General features: G+C 44.3%; 1 pseudogene; it reads left to right on the top strand.

Annotated features, from left to right (window-relative positions):
* The first annotated feature begins 890 nt into the window (after nucleotides 1-890).
* Nucleotides 891-21,710, top strand: part of LOC101059812 (nucleophosmin-like) — a 64,478-nt pseudogene continuing 43,658 nt past the window's right edge.

The raw sequence follows: 21,710 nt of genomic DNA, 5'->3' as shown, positions 1-21,710 counted from the left end.
TTTAGCTCAAAAACCTCCAAGAGCCAACCCTCCTCACCAATTTCTTACCAAAACTATGGGTAAAGTAAGATGAGAAAAACAAACAAGGAGGCCATATGACTTCCAATCTGAGCAGATGATGAAATTATACTTAGTTGGAGAACAGGGAAGGTAGATGAAAAAGTAGAAGGCTTTCTGTATTTTCTGTGAGTCTCCACTACCCCAGTGTTGTGTCAATAAGTGTCCTGGGATTCATTACCTGCCTAGTCACCCAGCTGATCCCTTTTCCATCTATATGGCCCAAATCAGAGTAGAACTGGAGAAGTGCTGGGGAGAGCAGGGAACCAGCCTTGGATGGTGGCTGAAAGCCAGGGACTGGGGAATGGTTAGCTATGTGTACCCATGGGCCTGGCCCAGTCCTTGGAATAAGATCAGTGCCAAGGAAGTAGCCTAGGGTGGAGCAGGGAGATGGAGGGTGCAGGGAGTCAATGAAATTTCATGAAGCAATGAGATTGAGTAAGAGTTATTGCCTAGTGGGTCAAGCTTGGTAGGGAATTTTTAAAAGCTCTTCCCGTTCTTTTATAAAGTGGACTCTACAAAGCACCTGATTCCATTCTTATTCTTTCTCGGATGAAAGGACCAAGTGATGGGCATCAGTGGAGCAGACAGAGGTCGAGACAAGAGGAAGGGCAGCAAAGTACCAGGAGGAGATCTGACTGGCAGGCTGGCTGCGCATTCCAACCTCTAAGATCAATCATTAGTCCCAAAGTTCTGGCATCTTCAACAATGTGATGAAATAAAAGAGATCTGCCTGCCTAGGTTGAGTAGGTCCTAGAGAGTTCCAATATGAAAGCTCAATATGACTGGATCAGATAGTGTGAGACAGGGAGAGCTGTCATGTCTGTCAGACCATGACAAAGGCTGTCCTAAAAAGTGCCAAGCCTGGGGAGCTCGAGATTGGCAAGGCATACCCAGATGGTAATGAAGGCTTCCCAAAGACCTTTGGCTGTGATGACTACTGGCTTCCTCCGGGGGCTCTTATGCCTGCATTTCCAGCCAGGTTCAGCTGTAGGAGAAACTTGCTGTGGGAGCTGAGGCCACAGTGGAACAAGCAGCCATGGTGTTCATGTACAAATGCCAGCCTGTGCCAGGAACCCAGCCTGGGACTGGTTGGGGTAGGATAGCTATTTCAATCATTTAGCGTCCACCAGCAGCCACTAGCTAAGTCCCTACTGTGTGACATCCTACACTAGGCTAGGGAAAAAAATGGAGAAAAAAGCAGTCCCTGGCTTCAAGGAATTCACAGTTTATTAGAGGAGACAGTGTTGGGAACAGGCCCCCGAATCTGGCCACAAACTGGCCCCAAAACTGGCCATAAACAAAATCTCCACAGCACTGTGACATGTTCGTGATGGCCATGATGCCCACGCTGAAGGTTGTGGGTTTACCAGAATGAGGGCAAGGAACACCTGGCCCACTCAGGGCAGAAAACCGCTTAAAGGCGTTCTTAAACCACAAACAATAGCATGAGCGATCTGTGCCTTAAGGACATGCTCCTGCTGCAGATAACTAGCCAAACCCATCCCTTTATTTCAGCGCATCCCTTTATTTCCTGTAAGGAATACTTTGAGCTAATCTATAATCTATAGAAACAATGCTTATCACTGGCTTGCTGTCAATAAATATGTGGGTAAATCTCTGTTCAAGGCTCTCAGCTCTGAAGGCTGTGAGAACCCTGATTTCCCGCTCCACACCTCTGTATTTCTGTGTGTGTGTCTTTAATTCCTCTGGCGCTGCTGGGTTAGGGTCTCCACGACTGAGCTGGTCTCGGCAAGACAGACCAACAGATGATTATTTCAGTGCAGTATGGGGCACGCAGGAAAGAACCAGGTAGGACATCAAACTCTGACCTGGGCATCAGTGAAATCTTCCTGGAGAGAATCTTGATAATTCTTTGAACATGGGAAACTGTCTGAATTCCCCAAATCCAAGCCAGAAAGATCTCCGCACAGAAATATGGTGCAAAAGAGTCTGCATGGTCTTTTGAATCTCAGGAGTTTAGGATATCTGGGCATTTCGGGGAGCAGCTCACCCCAGCATTGTAGATCAGAAGGTCTCAGAGTGGCTACACTATTGCATGTCTCTGGTTAAATGGCCTTCCCTGGGTGATATATTCTTCCTCTGGTGGGCGTGGTCAGCTACAACTCACAGCCGCTGGGCATCTGATTACCAAGGTGCCTGGCTCACAAGCGCATGGGTCAACAGTACTCTCATCATCCATCCCCAGAAACCTAGGGGCAGCCACTGGGTTGAGACCAGAAGCAGACAAAGGCAGGCACCAGTGAAACCCTCTACTGTCTACTCTGCACACACCAGCACAGCCTCTTTCTAACGCCTTCCCAGCTCCCCTCCCTGCCCAAAGGAAGAAAAGGTGCTAATCTGACAGGTCAGAGTCCAGAATATTCACTGGGCCACATTTTACTGGTAAACCGCCAGGTCACTGTGCATTAAAGGCAACACCTTTTCTCCTGTATCCCGCTTTGGTCCTAGGAAGATCTCGGTCTTTGGGGCTTCCTGTGCTTTTGCTTCCTTCCTGTATGTGGTGAGCAGACCCAGGTTGTGTTGCCATCTCAATAAGGGCCTGGCCATGCCTCTCTGTTCCTGGATATGTAGTCAATAAGTAAGTTCAGTTGGGCCCTGCTCTCTCCTTAGCATGTATACTTGTGTGTGCTGCCACCAGATTTAGCTTCAAGAGGAGGGAGAGTGGGGAACCAGCCACCTGATACAGTCGTTCTTTCTCCAGCTTTTGCATTGACATTTCAGCTACCAATAAGGCTAGCAAAAAAACAAAAAAAGACATTTTAAATTTACATCCTGTTATTCCTCCTTATATGAGATGCCAAGGAGTGCTGAATGATTGGCAGGACAATATTTTAGCCTTCCTGGGTCCCTAGTGGTAATGCCATTATACTATTTATAATTCCACTGAAACCCTAACCCAAGCCTCTAACCGTCTCCTGCAAAGGGAAAGCAGAGCCTTCTGCTTATAGGCATATTGGACTGAAGCCCAAAATCCTTGGGATCCTCCTAGGCATATTGGCTGAGCTTCAGGAAACAGCAGTGAGCAGACAGGCCACTCAGGGCTTGGGTTGGAAGTACCAGCCTTGCCCCAGCTCTCCAGAGGGAGTTGGCTGTGCCAGTGCTCAGCCTCGCCTTGATAGTGATGCATTGTGGCATGAGTCTGGTGAAGTATTCAGCTGGAAGATCTGGCCAACTGGTTCCCAGGGATGGGTGTGTTGTGGGAGGGGGATGGAGGAGAGGAAATCATGTGGGTCTTCCTTGGAATTATCTCTGCCGGGCTCTTACTCCTGGATGACTCTTGGCCAAAAGGGCCATGGTAGGCTGAATAATGGCCCCAAAGATGTCCTTGCCTCATCCCTGGAACCTGTGAATATATTAAATTTGCATGGCAAGGAGACTTTACAGATACAATTAAGGTTATAGATCTTAAGATGGGCCCGGTGCGGTGCTTCACGCCTATAATCCCAGCACTTTGGGAGGCCAAGGCTGGTGGATTACCTGAGGCCAGGAGTTCAAGACCAGCCTGGCCAATATGACGAAACCCCACTTCTACTGAAATTACAAAAATTAGTGGGGCGTGGTTGTGGGTGCCTGTAATCCCAGGTACTCGGGAGGCTGAGGCATGAGAATTGCTTGAACCCGGGAGGTGGAGGTAGTAGTGAGCTGAGATCCTGCCATTGCACTCCCGCCTGGGTGACAGAGAGAGACTCTGTCTCAAAAAAAAGAAAAAAAAAAAAAAAGATGGGAAGATTATCCTGGATTAGCCAGGTAGGCTCTGTGTAATCACATGAACCCTTAAAAGTGGAAGAATTGGCCAGGCACGGTGGCTCACACCTATAATCCCAGCACTTTGGGAGGTCAACGCAGGCAGATTACTTCAGGCCGGGAGTTCAAGAACAGCCTGGCCAATATGGTGAAACCCCATCTCTACTAAAAATACAAAAATTAATTGGGGGCGGTGGTTGTGGGCACCTGTAATCCCAGCTACTTGGGAGGTGGAGGCAAGGAGAATTGCTTGAACCTGGGAGGTGGAGGTTGCAGTGAGCCGAGATTGAGATCGCGCCACTGTACTCCAGCCTGAGCGACAGAGCGAGACTCTGTCTCAAAAAAAAAAAAAAAAAAGTAGAAGAATCTTTCCTAGTTGAAGAGATACAGCAGAAGAGAAGACAGGAAAGGTAAGGCACAAGAAGGACTTGACTCTCTATTGCTGGCTTCAAAGATAAGGAGAACGTGAAGGAATGTGAATGGCTTCTAAAAGCTGAGAATGACCCGGGGCCAATAGCCACCAAGGAAATAAGGACCCCAGTGCTACAACCACATACAACTGGACACTGCCAGCAACCTTCATGAACCTGTAAGTGACCCTCCTCCAGTAAGGAAAACAGCCCGCTGACACCTTGTAGCCTAGTGAGACCCATGTCAAACTCCAGACCTGCAAACTGTGAAATAATAAATGGGTGTTTTTTTTAAGCTCTCACATTTGTGGTAATTTGTCCTGGCAGCAATAACAAATTCATACAGAGGTGGAAGGCCAAGAGGTATTACTGAATCAGTCAATGACCTTGGTCCTGGGGTGCTCTTGGCCATCTGTATTTTCTTAAGTGGCTGGTGAGATTCCTAAAACAAACTGTGATTCTCACAGGAATGTCCTGCCAGTCTCTTGGGGCTCTGATTCTGAACAGGGAACTAACTCTGCTTCTTGCCCACCTACTGTGGTCATAGATGATATCCTCTGATAGTCCTGGTCCCATTACCTACAGATGGCTTTCTCAGGAGACCCCACAGTTGCCCTGAGTCCTCCTGAGAAGAAAGAGTAGCCCATGGGCAGGGAATAACTATGTCTGGTGCAGTCAGGGATGGTATGCTCTGTGTCCCAAAGGAGAGGATTGTGGAAATCAGGGGTACCATCTCATCTTTGAGGGTGTGGTTCTAGATGTTAGGACAGAGCTATTAGCTGAGAAGTCTTTGAGTCTTTCTGGAGACTGGGTCAGATAGAATTATGTCAACGCTAAACTGCGGGATTAGCCAAGGACAGGCCTAACACTTCCTGAGGGGCCAGCTGGGGACACTGCTTGGGAACTAGCTATCTAGAAGATGGCCCTTCCCAGGTAGGATCCAATTAGCTAGGAGGCTGTTGCTGCAGCTGGGTTTTTGCCTGTGTTTGTCTCAATTGGCTCACTCTCTTTTTAAAAGAGAAGCAGATTCACTTTACGAACCACCTGGCATTGCTCACGCACCTCTCATTAGCCTACCCAGAAGAGGGGAGACAAGGCAAAACCCAGACTTCTCCAACTTGACCAAGTTGTCCAGGTAGCAGAAATGGCAACAATTTAGGAGATAAATCAAGGTTCTATGCCTTCACCAAGTCTTTCTGGCAAATAAATAGGGGAAAATCATGATTAGATTCTAGCCTTCCAACTTAAATGCTAAGTGAAGATTCGGATAGTAACCAAACCAATAGGAAAAGGAGTCAAGGAGATTTCATGCATACCATTTTCAAGCAAATGGTAAACCCTGAGAGAACTGCTCTCCATTAAAGATAGGCAGAAAAAAACTCAGCATGAAACCTATGCAAAAAAGCATCTACAAAAAAGAACATAGTAGACAAAAGATGGATGAAGAGAATCCTCCTGAAGTTTTACTCTAGGAAACAGAAGAATGACAAAATCTCAGACTGGTGAGGGGCTGGAGCCCGGCCCTTTTATGCTCTGCTGGTGGTGACATAAATTGGCCCAGCCTTTCTGCAGTCCACTGGGCTGGCAGGAATGAACATTTTAAATGAGTGTACCTTTGACCCAGTGATCTCACTTCTTGTAATTTACCCCCGGACAATCATTGCCAAAACAAATGGAGATCTAAAGGCAAGTCTTTCCATCTCAGCCTTGTTTATAACAGTGAAAAGTGGATGGTTATCAATAAGGTTAAATCATTGGTTTAAAAAATATAAAGAAATTAAGGCACTCCCATATAGACAATATATAAATGATGATGTAGATTTGATGACATGAAAATTTGCCTATGACATGTATAATTGAGTGCAAAAAAGGGATAACAGAACAGCATGATCCCATTTGTATAATATTTTAATAGGTGCACATGGAGGGATGTCTGGAAGGATGTTCACCCTAACAGCTGAATTTTGCTTTGTTCTTTGTACATTTCTGTATGATCACAATATTTATAATAAGCCTAAATCTTTAAAAGAATAAAGCTATTTTCAAAATAAGAAGGATGTAATAGAAGTCTGCTCAGTCTACCAGTTGTGATAGGATCTATAGTTGACAAGTTGGAAATTGCCAGTTACTGTGGGGTATTATAAAGAATGACATAAGCGTGTGTTAAATATTTTAACTTAAAATATATAAATGAATGTCCATTCACTATCTTTTGATATAGGGATAAGATATTTTCTTTTTATGTTTCATAAGCCAAATCTGAATGCAGAACCCTTCTAGATTTTCCCCATAATACCTGCCTATATTTAATCTGATACTGATTATTTTTAACTAAAATTTTTTTTTTAGAGATGAGGCCTTACTCTGTCACCCAGGTTGGCATGCTGTGGTGCAATCATATCTCACTGCAGCCTTAAACTTCTGGGGTCAAGGATCCTTCTACCTTGGCCTCCCAAATTGCTGGGATTATAGGCATAAGCCACGGCGCCCAGCCTTAATCTGATACTGACTTTTTAATCACCTTTATCAAGTCAGTACTCAGTCTGAATACTCCTTCCTCCTTGCTTACTTCTAGATTAAGAATGGAAAAGTTGGCCAGGTGCAGTGGCTCATGCCTGTAATCCCAGCACTTTGGGAGGCTGAGGCAGGCAGATCACAAGGTCAGGAGTTCGAGACCAGCCTGGCCAATATGGTGAAACACCATCTCTACTAAAAATACAAAAATTAACTGGGCGTGGTGGCAGGCACCTGTAATCCCAGCTACTCAGGAGGCTGGGGCAGGAGAATCATTTGAACCCGGGAGGCGGAGGTTGCAGTGAACAGAGACCGTGCCATTGCACTCCAGCCTGGGCAACAGAGCGAGACTCCGTATAAAAAAAAGGGGGGGGAAAGTTGAAAACTTGCTTTTCCAACCTTCTCTTTAGCAGGAATGGCCAGGTGGTAAAATTCTTAACAAGGCATTAGCCATCTACTAAGGGTTTCTGGGGTAGCTTTAGCTTGCAGCTTTCCATTCAGCCATCCAGTCAGCTACTAACATTTTGTTCCTTCCCTCCTATTCTGTTTTCTCTACTCCTGTCCTTCTAACACTGAACCTGCCTTCCCACTGAACATTGGCCTTTGCTGGACATCACTGCAGATCTGTGGGACTCTTCCACTCCTCTGCATTAATTAGAAGCTGTCACTGCATCTGCTGTAGCTCACATGCATGACTGCTGCTACTCCTGGATGCTGCCACCTCTGCCATGCCTTGTTGTCACCATCATCCACACCAGTGCCAATACCCCAGGCCCCATAGTGTCAAGGTGGTATAGTGGTCTATAGCAAAATGAGCAAGAGGTACAGTATCTGTACTCCTTGAAATGTTATGCTCTATTGGAAGAACCCCAAGTGAAAGCTGTGTATACCCCTTAGTGTCCCTGAATTTTCAGTGAAAGAGCACTTTCCGTTCTAATTCACACTCTCTTGCTGTGCCCTGAGCCACAGGAGACTGGCTGGAGTAGGTCTGAGGGATGGACACTCAGCTATACATGGAATTACACCTCACTTGAAAACCAAGGTTCCATCAGTGGGCCAGCTTGGTATCTGGACTCTTGTGTGAGTGAGTTTTCTACTAGCAGGCTCCTACCCCCTCATGCCAACAGATCCCTCCAAGTTCTCTAGACATGGTTACATTTTGTTGGTGAACACACTTGACTCAAACTGGGTCTTCCACTGCAGACTTTTTGGGAAAGGAGAAGGAAGCAGGGGAAGATTCTTAAATATGTTGACTTTTAAACAAATCTGATTTTATGATTATAAAATTAATACATACTTTTTATAAAAAATGTGTAAAGTACATAGAGAAAAAAGACCCAGTGAAGAAAATAAAACTCACCTGCAATCCCACTACTTAGAAAGAATCACAAATAGGCGGGGCATGGTGGCTCATGCCTATAATCTTAGCACTTTGGGAGGTCAAGGCAGGCAGATCACTTGAGGCCAGGTGTTCAACACTAGCCTGGCCAACATGGCAAAGCCCCATCTTTACTAAAAATACAAAAATAAGCCAGGTGTGGTGGCATGCACCTGTAATCTCAGCTACTCTGGAGGCTGAGGAAGGAGAATTGTTTGAGCCTGGGAGGTGGAGGTGTCAGTCAGCCGAGATGACACCACTGCACTCCAGCCTGGGCAAAGAGCGAGACCCTGTCTCAAAAAAGAAATAAATAATCACAAATAATGTTTTGATGGTTTTTAACTCCTCCATTGTTTTATATTGTTAAGATTACACTTAATATAATTTTATAGCTTGATTTTTAATGACCTATCATGATGTCAGAAGCCATCTCCCTTGATACTAAAAATTATTTATAAGCAAATTTTTGTTTTATGTAGATAGGGTCTCATTCCATCACCCAGGCTGGAGTGCAGTGGTATCACAGCTCACTGCAGCCTCAACCTCCCTGACTCAAGTGATCCTCCCACCTCAGCTTCCTGAGTAGCTGAGACTACAGGTATATGCCACCACACTTGGCTAATTTTAATATTTTTTTGTAGAGACATGGTCTCACTATGTTGCCTAGGCTGATTTGAACTCCTGGGCTCAGGTGATTCTTTAATCTCAGCCTCCCAAAGTGCTGGAGTATAGGCATGAGCCACCATACCTAGGCCTATATGCAAACTTTTAACAGTTATATAATGCCCAATGTTATGTGTATTAGGAGTGTTTTGGTAGAAAATCACGAAAATCCACTCGAGTGAGTGTAAATTTTTTTTTTAAATGAAGGAAATTTGTTATGGGATCAGGGATGTTTCCTGGAAACTAAAGGAAGAGACACAGCCAGACCTCAGATCTAGATTATGAATAGAGACTAGAATAGGGGGTAGGAAGCCAACAGCACCCCTTCCCTCCAACTTGCATCTGTTTCCCTCTTTCCTTCTCTGTTTTTGTATATGGTCTTTTGCAGAAAACATGGCCATGGACCACTCCTGAGTTTACTTGTCCAGGAAGTTCAGGGAGAAGCTGATCTCTTTTAGTTCTAGTTTCAAATATTTGGGAAGATGTCTTAATTGATTGACCCGGTTTTGATCAGGTGCTGATCCATTCAACAGTGGGGAAGATGACCAGAGTCATACAGCAGGAACTTGTCTGCTCCTATTGAAATGTAAACAGTGGCAGTATGAGGGGTTAAAGGAGAGGGATCTCCCAGAACACTGGGAATCAGTGGAGTATGGTCAGGCAACCTATGTGCTATCCCAGAGTTTACCAAACTATTTCCTGATCATTTTGATCAGTGCTTGCAAGTAGATACTGGGTTGGGGGTAAGAGTTGATGTGTTGCCTCACCCCGCTACCCATGAGCATACAGGTCCCAGCTCCTACTCAGCCAAGGTACCAACTTGTACTTACAGATGGGTATTAATGGAACCGACAGTGAACTCTTCTAGGTTATCAAAGACTGTTGCTGGACATCTCTAGACCCAAACAGGGAACTTTCCATATGCAGCTCTCCCCTCAGGAAAAAAGCTTCAACTTGTCCATAATATGAGAAGCCTCTCATTCAGTAGAATTAATGACTCGTAAATTTTAACAAAGGAAAGGAAATACTTCTTTCTATCCTGAATAACCCAGTCTGTGGCAGGGGGTAATTTGTATCGGAAATAAGGCTTGGATTTCTGAAGGAGTTGCATGGTTTTATGACTGTTAATAACATTCACAGTTATGCATGCGTGGATTTCATATTTCATGGTATGAGCTGATTGCCTGGAGGGGTCAGGAAGGCATATTTTCCAGAATTATATGAGTGGGTAGGTCCATTATCAGAGACTGTTATCTTCTTCTAAAGCATTAATTGTTGGTCATTGACTCGATGAACTATCAGAAATGAAACAAAACCAAGCCCTGTGTATTTATGAGGTTCTAGGTCTTGTTTCTGAGGTCTCAACAGCTTACAATGAGCCTCGGGGGATGCTGTAGTTCAGTGGTCCTAGCTCAAGGCTGGGAGGAGGTAGGAACTGTTATTGGTTCCCTACTGATTTGCATGGATTGAGATGTAGGGGAGTTTCCTGCCTCACACAGGAAGGAATTTCTCCCAGACACCTCCCGTCAGAACTCCCTTCAGGCTCCAGTGCAAGGAGTGGATCATGCATCCCTGTCCTTGTACATGGGAGGCTGGCAAATGCAGCTTTCAGGTTCCCTCCTCAACACCCTCCTGTAGTAGAGGCTGACTGGTCAGCAAGAAAGCCTTGCTGTTGCGTGGGCAGCCATGAGTGTCTCCCACCCCACTGTGCACAAAGCCCTGGTGCTAGCCATCATCATGGGACACAAAACAAGTATAAGTTACAGTTTCCACCCTCAAAGAGCTCAGTATCTTCAAGTACAACTGAAATAGTGGTACTGATGGAGTCAGAAAAGAAACAAAAGGATGAAGAGACCAGTATGTGCTGGAATAGTCTGAACAGACTTTTGGCAGAGGTAGGGACAGAGCAGGAATCTTGAATGGATGATGGAATTTTTGTTTATTTATTTATTTATTTTTAATTTAATGGGTTTTTTTTGTTTTTGTTTTGCTTTTTTTTTTTTTTTTTGAGATAGTTTCCCTCTTGTTCCCCAGGCTGGAGTCTAATGGCTCAATCTCAGCTCACTGCAACCTCCATCTCCTAGGTTCAAGAGATTCTCCTGCCTCAGCCACCTGAGTAGCTGGGACTACAGGTGTATGCCACCATGCCCAGCTAATTTTTGTATTTTTAGTAGAGACAGGGTTTTGCCATGTTGGCCAGGCTTGTCTCGAACTCCTGACCTCAGGTAATCCTCCCGCCTAGGCCTCCCAAAGTGCTAGAATTACAGGTGTGAGCCACCGTGCCTGGCTGGATGATGGAATTTTTAAAATGGAGGGAGAGAGTGGAGGACATTCCAAGCTGGGGAAGCACACACAGGCTAAGACAATGAAGCAGATAGACAAGACTGCCACACCGCGGGGTGGGGTCATCTGGATGCACAGAAGGGGCTCCCTAACCCGGGAAGCTCTAGGCCTCTGGGCCCCAAATGGTTGGCAGAGAATTTGAACTGAGCACAGAGGTCTTCATGTCCCATTGAAGGTTTTTGAGCAAAGTGCCAGCTAACCCAAGGCAGGACTGTTTTAGGGAGATGAATCTGTAGTATGGTGTAGGGGGTAGAAGAAAGAGAGCCTTAAAGAAACAGGTTAGGAGGCTGTTGAAGTGAATCATATATGAGGCGGACAAGAAAGGCCTGTGTTATGTCCAGGGTTCCAAATGAGAAAAGTATTCTGGGTAGGGAAAGGGGTAGGAAACTCAGTGAAGGACTGATAGGGCTGCTCATTCAGGAGGCCTGAGCCTGGGAGGATCAGCCTTTGGGAGGAGACAAGCAAATCCCAATCTGCATCCTCAAACTTATAACAGTCCTGTGGGTCCAGAGAAATCTGTAGCTCAGCAGAGCTGCCCTGAGATCCTGGACCTTGGGGACAGCCTTAGGCTGGCAACAGAGGGTGACACCAGTGCTGCTTAAAACCCAGGGTCCTTGAGGAAGATTCCACACCACACCTCCCTGGAGTGCGAGTGATGAGGCCATTTAAATTCTGTAGGACCTGAGGTGAGGCTGAGCTTCCTGGAGGATGGATCACCAGGGACTCAGATGAGGGAAGTGAATCAGGACTGGATGACCATCAGACAGGGCAGTGGCCTTGGAATCTGAAAGGAAAGGACAAGTCCAGGAGGCAGCCTAAAATTCCACCTTCCAGACAAATACTGGGGCAGAGCACAGATGTGCAGCTTCTCCAGGGGAAATCATTCATCAGGAATCATGTAGACCCTGCAACAGCATCCAGAAGAGACCTTAAGGGTGAGCTGATTCAACTCCTTCATTATATAGAAGGGAAACCAAGGCCCAGAGAGTAGGAGGGACTTGCCAAAGATCAAAGAGTGAGTCCTACTACCCACCCTAGTGCTTTACCAGAAGGGAGATTCTGGGCAAAACACCCAGAAAGCAATAAGTCTCCCTACTGTCTTTCCAGTTCTCAGCCTGCAGTGTGGATTCTGGAAGACCGAGCCTGTGTTTATCAGCTCAGAACTCCCTTTGCCAAGAGACTTTTTGGTTCCAGTAGGGTAAGCAATTGACCTCTCTTCTGCAGATGAATCCCATGTTGCTCTGTGTAGCATTTCCCCTTCTCCCCGAGGGAACACCACCTCCTTCTCCCACTTGGCATCTGCCAGGGCTTTACCCTGGGGCAGCTGGCATCAGGCTTCCCTGGGCCCACAGAGGGCTACAGCTGTGCTGAAAGGGTAGTGACCAGGTCCCTGACCTATGAGCCCTCTGGAATATCTTCCGTTGGTTCCCCATGAGGAACCAAGACAGGTTCTCCGCACTGAGAGGATCTGTGACTCTACAGAGACTGCCCCTGGAGGCACAGGTGGCCTGTCCTTGCTGATCACTGGAGAGCTGGGGCTCAGATACACCCCTTGTTTACCATGGCTCACAACAGCACCCAGAACTGCTGTGTTGGACCTTAGCGTAATGTATTCATAAACCATGGGTTTTAATAATAAAGACCAGGAAATTGGAGCACTGGCTTTCAACCCTGGCTGCATGTTATAAATTACCTAAAATTTTTAAAATTTTTATTTATTTTTATTAATACATAATATTTTTACATATTTATGGGATACATCTGATATTTTGTTACATGCATAGAATGTGTAATGATCAAGTCAGGGTATTAAGGATATCCATCACTTCAAACATTTATCATTTCTGTGTGTTGGGAACATTTCAAGTCTTTGCTTTCAGCTATTTTGAAATATGTAATACATTGTTGTTAACTACAGTCACCCTATTCTACTATCAAACATTAGAACTTATTCCTTCTTTTTTTTTCTCTTAAGAAATTCACAGTCTAAGAACTTATTCCTTCTATCTAACTGTATATTTGTATCTATTAACAAACCTCTCTTCATCTCCCACACCCACATCCTTCCCAGCCTCTAGTAACTGTCATTCTACTCTCTACCACCATAAGATCAACCTATTTTTTTAGCTCTCACATATGAGTGATTATATGTGATATTTGTCTTACTGTGTGACAAATATCACTTAACATAATGATCTCCAGTTCCATCCATGTTGCCACAAGTGACATGGCTTCATTTCTTTTTTTTTTTTTTTTTTGAGATGGAGTCTCACTCTGTTGCCCGGGATGGAGTGCAATGCCACCATCTCAGCTCACTGCAACCTCTGCCTCCGGGGTTCAAGCGATTCTCCTACCTCAACTTCTGGAGTAGCTGGGATTACAGGGGCCCGCCACCACGCCTGGCTAATTTTTGTATTTTTGGTAGAGACAGGGTTTCACCACATTGGCCAGGCTGGTCTTGAACTCCTGACCTCAGGTGATCCACCCACCTCGGCCTCCCAAAGTGCTGGGATTACAGATGTGAGCCACCATGCCCGGCTGGCTTCATTCTTTTTTACGGCCAAATAGTATTTGATTGAGGATCCAAATTCTTAGAGGAAGGTCTTTCGGCTTTTTCCCATTCAGCATAATGTTAGCTGTGGGTCTGTCATATATGACCTTTATTGTATTAAGGTATGTTCCTTCTATGCCTAGTTTGTTGAGAGTTTTTATCATGAACAGATGTTGAATTTCATCAAATATTTTTTCTGCATCCACTGAGAAGGCCATGTGGTTTTTGTCTTTTATTCTGCTGATGTGATGTATCACATTTATTGATTCGTGTATGCTGGACCATTATTTTATCCCTGGGATAAATCCCTCTTGATCATGGTGTATTACCTTTTCCTGTGCTGTTGGATTTGTTTTGCCAGTATTTTTTTTTTTTTGAGAATTTTTGCATCTATGTTCATCAGGAATATTGGCCTCTAGTTTTCTTTTTTCAATGTGTCATTATCCGGTTCTGGTATCAGGGTAATGCAGGCCTCAATAAATGAGTTAGAATTTCCTCCTCATTTTTTGGGAATACTTCAAGGAGATTGGTGTTAATTCTTTGAGTATGGTGGAATTTGGCAGTGAAACCATTACGTCCTGGGCTTTTCTTTGTTGAGAGACTTTTTATTACTGATTCAATGTTGTTTCTCATTATTGGTCTGTTCAGATTTTCCATTTCTTCCTTATTAAATCTTGGTACATTGTATGTATCCAGGAATTTATCCATTTCCTCCAGGTTTTTCAGTTTGTTAACATATAGTTGTTCATAGTAGTCTCTGATGATCTTTTATATTTCTGTGGTATAGTTGTGATGTCTCCTCTTTCATTTTTTATTTTATTTGGGTCTTCATTTTTTTCTTGGTTAGTTTAGCTAGCAGTTTATCAATTTTATCTTTTTTAAAAAACAACTTTTTTTTTGACCCTTAGTATTTTTTTTAGTGTTTCTTTAGTTCTGCTCTGATCTTTGTCATTTCCTTCCTTCTACTAATTTTGGGCTTGATTTAGTCTTGCTTTTCTAGTTCCTTGAGGTGCATCTTTTGGTTTTGTGAAATCTTTCTCTTTTTTGGATATAGGTGTTTATTGCTATAAACTTCTCTTATAGCACTGCTTTTGTTGTATCTCATTGGTTTTAGTGTGTTGTGTTTCAATGTTCATTTGTTTCTAGACATTTTTATATTTCCTTCTTAATTTCTTCATTGACCCTGTGGTCATTCAGGAGCATGTTGTTTAATTTCTATTTATTTGTACAGTTTCCCAAGTTCCTCTTGTTATTGATTTCTAGTTTTATTCCAGTATGGACTGAGGGGATACTTGATATGATTTCAATTTTAAAAAGTGTGTTGGCACTTGTTTTGTGGCCTAATATATGGTCTATCCTGGAGAATGTTCCGTGTGGTACTAATAAGAATGTGTACTCTGTAGCTGTTGAATGAAATGTTCTGCAAAGGTGTGTTAGGTCTATTTTGTTTAAAATGCAGTTTAAATCCAATGTTGCTTTGTTGCTTTTCTTTCTAGATGATCTATCTACTGCTAAGAGTGGGATGTTGACGTCCCCAACTATGATTGTATTGGAGTCTAGCTTTTCCTGTAGAACTAATAATATTTGTTTTATATAGCTGAGTGCTCTGCACTGGACACATATACATTTAGAATTGTTATATCCTATGGCTGAATTGATCCCTTTATCATTATATAATGACATTCTTTGTCTTTTTTTTAAGAACTGTTTTTGACTTAAAGCCTGTTTTATCTGATATAAGTATAGCTATTCCTTCTTGCTTTTGGCTTCTGTTTGCATGGAATTTTTCCCCCATCCATTTACTTTCAGTCTATATGTATCTTTACAGGCAAAGTGAGTTTCTTGTAGGCAGGATATAGTAGGATTATGTTTTTTAATCCATTCAGCTAGTCTAAACCTCTTAAGTGGAAAATTAGTCCATTTACATTCAAGGTTATTATTGATATGTGAGGGCTTATTCTTGTCATTATGTTGTTTCCTTGTTTTATATATCCTTTTCTTTATTTTTCTTCTTTTATTACTTATCATTGGTTTGGTGGTTTTCTATAGTGGTAACATTTGAGTCCTTTCTCTTTCTCACTTGTGTTTGCTCTACTAGTGAGTTTTATACTTTCGTGTGATTTTATGATGGTAGATATTATGGTTTCACTTTCAGGTGTAGGACTCCCTTAAGCATTTCTTGTAGGACTGATTGTTGTGGTGATGAATTTCCTCAGTTTTTGCTTGCTGGGTAAGTCTCAATTTCTCCTTTATTTATGAAGGATAACTGTTGGGTATAGTATTTTTGGCTGATAGTTTTTTCTCTTCTTTTAGTACTTTGAATATATCATCCCATTCTCTCATGGCCTGTAAGGTTTCTGCTGAGAAATCCACTGTTGGTTTGATGAGGATTCTCTTATATGTCACTAGATGCTTTTCTCTTGCTGCTTTTAGAATTCTCTTTGTCTTTGCCTTTTTTTTTTTTTTTTTTTAAGATAAGGTCTCACTCTGTCATCCAGGCTGGAGTGCAATGGCATGATCACCACTCACTGCAACCTTGACCTCCCTGGGCTCAAGTGATCCTCCCACCTCAGCTTCCTAAGTAGCTGGGACTACAGGCATGTGCCACCATGCCTGGTTAATTTTTCGTATATTTTGTAGAGATGGGGTTTTGTCATGTTGCCCAGGCTGGTCTCAAACTCCTGGGCTCAAGCAATCTGCCCACCTTGACTTCCCAAAGTGCTACAATTACAGGCGTGAGCCACTATACCTGGCCTTTTACTTTTGACAGACTATAATGTGCCTGGAAGACCTTTTTGGGTTATATCTATTTGGGGATAGCTGAGCTTCTTGTGTCTGGATGTCTAAATCTCTTACTACATTTGGGATGTTTTCAGCTATTATTTTGTTAAATAGATTTTCTATGCTATTAAACTTCTCTTCACCTTTTGGAACACCCAAAATTAGAATATTTGGTCATTTTATGATGTCCCATGTGTCACGTAGGTGTTCTTAATTTTTTTAATTCTTTATTTTTTTCTTGTCTGGCTGAGGTATTTCAAAAGACGTGTCTTCAAGTTATGAAATTCTTTCTTCTGCTTGATTCCAGTCTATTGCTGAAGTTCTTGATTGTATTTTTTATTTCATTCATTGAATCTTCCAGTTCCAGGATTTCTCTTGGTTCTTTTTTGCATCTTTCTTTTCAGTGAATTTCTCATTCATACCCTGAATTGTTTTTCTTATTTTTTATATTATATATCTGTGCTTTCTTATATTTCACTGAGCTTCTTTAATATCATTACCTTGAATTATTTTCCAGGCATTTCATAAATGTCTTTTCATTGGAACCTGTTGCTGGAGAATTACTGTCCTCCTTTGGAACTGTCATATTCCCTTTTTCTTGTTTGTGTCCTTTCATTGATATCTCCCTATGTGGTATAACAATGACTTCTTCCAATTTTTTGGATTGATTTTCTTTTTTCTTTTTCTTTTTTTTTTTTTTTTTTTTTTTCTTTTTTTTTGAGATGGAGTCTCACTCTGTCACCCAGGCTGGAGAGCAGTGGCACAATCTCAGCTCACTGCAATGTCTGCCTCCTGGGTTCAAGCAATTCTCCAGCCTTAGCCTCCCAAGTAGCTGGGATTACAAGCGCATGCCACTGCATCTGGCTGATTTTTGTATTTTTAGTAGAGACTGGATTTCACCATGTGGCCAGACTGGTCTCAAACTCCTGACTTCAGGTGATCCACCCACCTCCGCCTCCCAAAGTGCTGGTTTACAGGCATAAACCACCACATCCAGCCTTGGATTGGTTTTCTTAGGGGAAGACTTTTTAACAGGAAAAAGTCCTCCCCTACAGTGTTAGTTGAGTAATGCACTTTGGCTTTGATTCTGGGTGTGTGCCGTAGTGTAGTCTGTGTATGATGTCTTTGGTTGCAAACATTATCAGTGGTATCTGTGATTTTCTTAGTGGCTTAGGCTATGGCTGCTAGTGGTGGCTGTGGTGAAGTTTTGCTGGGGACAGAACACCAGATGGGCCAGTCCTCAGGCTCTAATGGTGGCAGCAGTGGCCTAGGAAGGTCTGTCTTTGGGCTGCCAGGTGGCATACATGAGCATTGGTGTTAGCAGGTCCAGGCAGGCTCACTCTTGGGCCTCTAGGAGGTTTGCTTGGGTGCTGGTACTGTCGGTGGTGGACTGGGTAGGTGGGAGAGTCCTTGAGTCCCTGGGCCACATGCTTGGTGTGGGCAATGATAGTAGTGGTGGTGCAACAGCCTTTGGGCTCCAAGATGTCATTCACTGGTGTTAATGGTGGCTGGGAGGGCCAGTCCCCAGGCCCCTAGGTGGCATGTGTGGGTGGGTATCAGCAGTGGTGGTAGAGCAGGCTGGGTGGGCCCATCCTCAAGGCCCCCAGGAGGAGTGTCCAGATGCCAGCAATGGTGGACCAAATGGCATGCTTGGGTGCTGGTGGCAGGTTTTCTGGGCTTGTTGTTGGGCCCACTGGTGGTATGCATGTGCTCTGAGAACAACTGACAGGGTGGGGCAATACTCTGGCTCCTGGGCAGCATGCTCAGGGGCTGGGAGAGCAGTGCCAGGCAGGGCAGACCTGTTCCCAGGTCCCCTCAATGGTGTACATGGGCAAAGGCTTTGGTGGGCAGGACAGGGTGATCCCCAGGCCCTGGGCAGTGTGCTCAGGTGGTAGTGGCAGCAGCAGCAGCAGTGGGCAGGGAAAGCCTGTCCTCAGGGCACATGCAAGTCCTTGGGGCCCCTGCTGCTAGGGAAGGGAGACAGAGTTGCTGTCTGTGGTAGCTACCCCAGACAGGTGGCTCTCAGGCTCTGGGGAGTGTGTACGTTCAGGTCCCTGCCTGTGGTGGCTGGCTGAGAGAGGCTATCCTCAGGGCACATGGAAGTGTGCTGTTGTTAAGCTGCTGGTGGGGTAAGGTTGCTGTCAGTGACGGTGGCCCCAGGCAGACAGGTTTCAAGCTCTGGGGCATGCACACTTCACCTCCTTTTGTCTAGGGGACAGCCTCCTCAGTGCACTGCTCTGCCCTTTCCCCAACACACAGGACAGAGTAGGCTAGAGTGCTGGGAACCCTGCTGTTCCACTGGGTCCACCTGCATCACACCACTGCAGCCCTCTGGGTGGATGCAGGTAGATGTCAGTGGGGCTCCAGGGATATGGACAGGCAGAGGCTGTTGGGCCCTGGGGAAGGGGATACAGTCTGGTAGGGGCTGAGCTCTCAAAATGGTACTGTTCTGCAGCTGCTTGAGTCTTAGGGGGGTGATATGGTTTGGCTCTGTGTCCCCATCTAAAGCTCAACTTGAATTGTAATCCCCATGTGTTGAGGGAGAGACCTGTAATCCCTATGTATCAATGAAAGGAGTGATTGGATTATGGGGGTGGTTACCCCCATGCTGTTCTTATGATAGTGAATTCTTATAAGATCTGATAGTTTTATAAATGGTAGTTTTTCCTGTACTCACATACACACACTGTCTCCTGCCACCTTGTGAAGAAAGTGCCTGCTTCTCCTTCCGCCATGACTGTAAGTTTCCTGAGGCTTCCCCACCCATGTGGAACTATGAGTCAATTAAACCTCTTTTCTTTATAAATTACCCAGTCTCGGGTAGTATTTTTATAGTAGTATGAAAACGGACGAATACAGGCGTGTGGGACCCAGTGCGTACTTCCTATCTGCAGCAATGTTGTCATGTGGACTCCAGGGAGCTCCCTATACCAGTCTCAGGGCCCACAAGTTGAAGGACTCTCCTATGGCTAGGACTGCGGGAGTCCACAGTAGGAATGTGGACCACTGGAGATCTCTCATGTACTCTTCTTCCAGACTGGAGAGTTTCTCCAGGCTCCTGGCTGATCCCAGCCAGGCCGTCTGCCTCACTTCCTTTTCCTTAGGCACCTCAGCTTTTTCCTGTCACTTCGATGCTGAATTCCAGAGTTCTCAGTTGTTCTGTTCAAAGTGTTATTATCTAGTCATTATTTTGTTGGTTCTTTGTGGAGAAGAAGGGGTGTTCCGTGCCTCTAGTCAGCCATCTTGAAGCTCCTCCTCACCTAAAATTCATTTTTTTTAATTTTGATGCCTAGACCCTCCTCCCAGAGATTCTGGTTTCCTGAGTCTGGGATGTGGCCTAAGCCTCCGGATTTTAAAGACCGATATGCAGCCAAAGCAAGAATCCCTGAATTAAAGGAATTGAGATAAATTCATTTTATATTGCAGGGAATCAAAATATGTCCTGTCATCATTTCATTTTGTATAGGTGCATCCAGATTCATCTGCTGATTTTGATTTACTTTCTGGTTCCTTTTATTAGGGGCGTCCTTCCCATTTCTATTCACTCTCTCCCAATTCCCCCTAGATTCTGGGGTAAGTACATGGCCCATATGGATTCAGCAAGGCTCAATGAGCCAATGAGTTCTGAAAAGCAATTGTTTTTGACACTTGTTAAAGATGGTAAGGCAGACTTTAGTCAGGACCATTATGATAGGTGTAAGGACCACTGCAATAAAATTTTGCAATGGAGAGAGATTGGGCTCAACTCTGAATACAAGGAAGAGTGGGAATGTATAGCCAAGGAGCAAGGTGGAGATCAGTGGATAGAAAATTACTTAGCAGAAACATCAGAGGTAAAGAGAATCCTGGCTAAACTGACCAAAGAGAATCCTGGCTAAACTGACCAAGCAGAATTCATGCTGAAGGCAACCATGGTGATCATACATCACCGAGAAGATGGTAGAGTATGAAGAACCTCTGTAGATATGATTAGATTAGGGGAACTGGCCTAGCAGGATTCTTACCAAAATTGGACACTGCAGAGGTAAACACGGACGCCCAAATGTCAGAGCTCAGTTGAGAAGAGAGTTCAGGCGAGTCTGCATAGAGTTTGTTCAAGGAGAGAATCTTTGTTGGAGTCGCAACCCTTGGATTTTCTCTGAAGCTATGGGGAAAGAGAAGCCCTCTTTCTTGTGAATTGGAACTGGTAGCCTGTGACACTGGAGTTTCGGGGACCACCATGGAGAGAGGGTGAGCTTGAAAATGAAGCCACCGTAGGGAGAGCAGAAAGAAGAAAAGGCAGAACGATGAGGACATCACCTGAGCACCTGGGTCCTGACATACATGAAACCAGGTACTCCTGGATTTCACTGTTATTGAGCCAAAAAATTGCAGGTTTTGTTTAATCCATTTGATTTTGAGTTTGTCTTTTGCATCTATAAGAGTCCTATCTATGATAAGAATGTTTCTCAAAACCTTACAGATAAGCTGTTAGGTATGTAAAGTTTTCTTCCTTCCCTTGTGTTAGTTCTGTCTACATAGGTTGGTGTGAGCAATTTAATGACCAGAGCAAGGCAATATTTTATATTTAAATAGACCTGGCTCTATGATACCAATCTCAGAGGTTTGCTGTGAGGATCACATGAGATAAATCTTGTAATGGGTGGTCCAACAGGCTTTTGTACAAAAATTTTGTCTTGTCATTGTTATATTTTGTTGGTTGGTTTATTGGTTTTAGAATAGCTGACAACGGCATCTCTGTCTGGGTTGGGGCAGGGACCACCTCATGCTATCCTTGTTATATAAATTGTCAGGCCAACAGACTACCCACTTCTGGGAAAAAGGAAAGGTATAATAGGACTTTTATTTAATATGGCAAAGACAGATAATCCCTTAGGCGTCCAGAACTTTAGAGAGTGGGAGAATCAATTTGCAGAAAGCACCCAGAGACCCTCCTGGGAAGAATGGACTGAGAGCCCAACTCCTCTCTGAGACCTGGAGCTGGTACCTGTGAAAGCCCAGTGTCAGAGAAGGGTGAGAACAATCTTGAAACAAAGGTATCTTGAGAGCAGAAACAGAACAGCAGGCTGCTCAGTACAGAGTATTAAGGGAGAAATGGGAGAGAATAGTTCTAGGTTTAGGACACAAGGCATCCTGGAGCCTGCTATAACCACTCTTTGTAGTGAAGAGCTCCACCTTGCACAAGCAACTATATGCGAAAGAACTGGTCACTCTATCCCCTAGTAGCAACCAGATAACTGCAGTA

Source organism: Pan troglodytes, chromosome 16 (assembly GCF_028858775.2).
Source record: "Pan troglodytes isolate AG18354 chromosome 16, NHGRI_mPanTro3-v2.0_pri, whole genome shotgun sequence".
Classification (NCBI taxonomy): Eukaryota; Metazoa; Chordata; class Mammalia; order Primates; family Hominidae; genus Pan; species Pan troglodytes.
The sequence above is the reverse complement of the archived record's forward strand: the minus strand, read 5'-3'. Positions and strand labels throughout refer to the sequence as shown.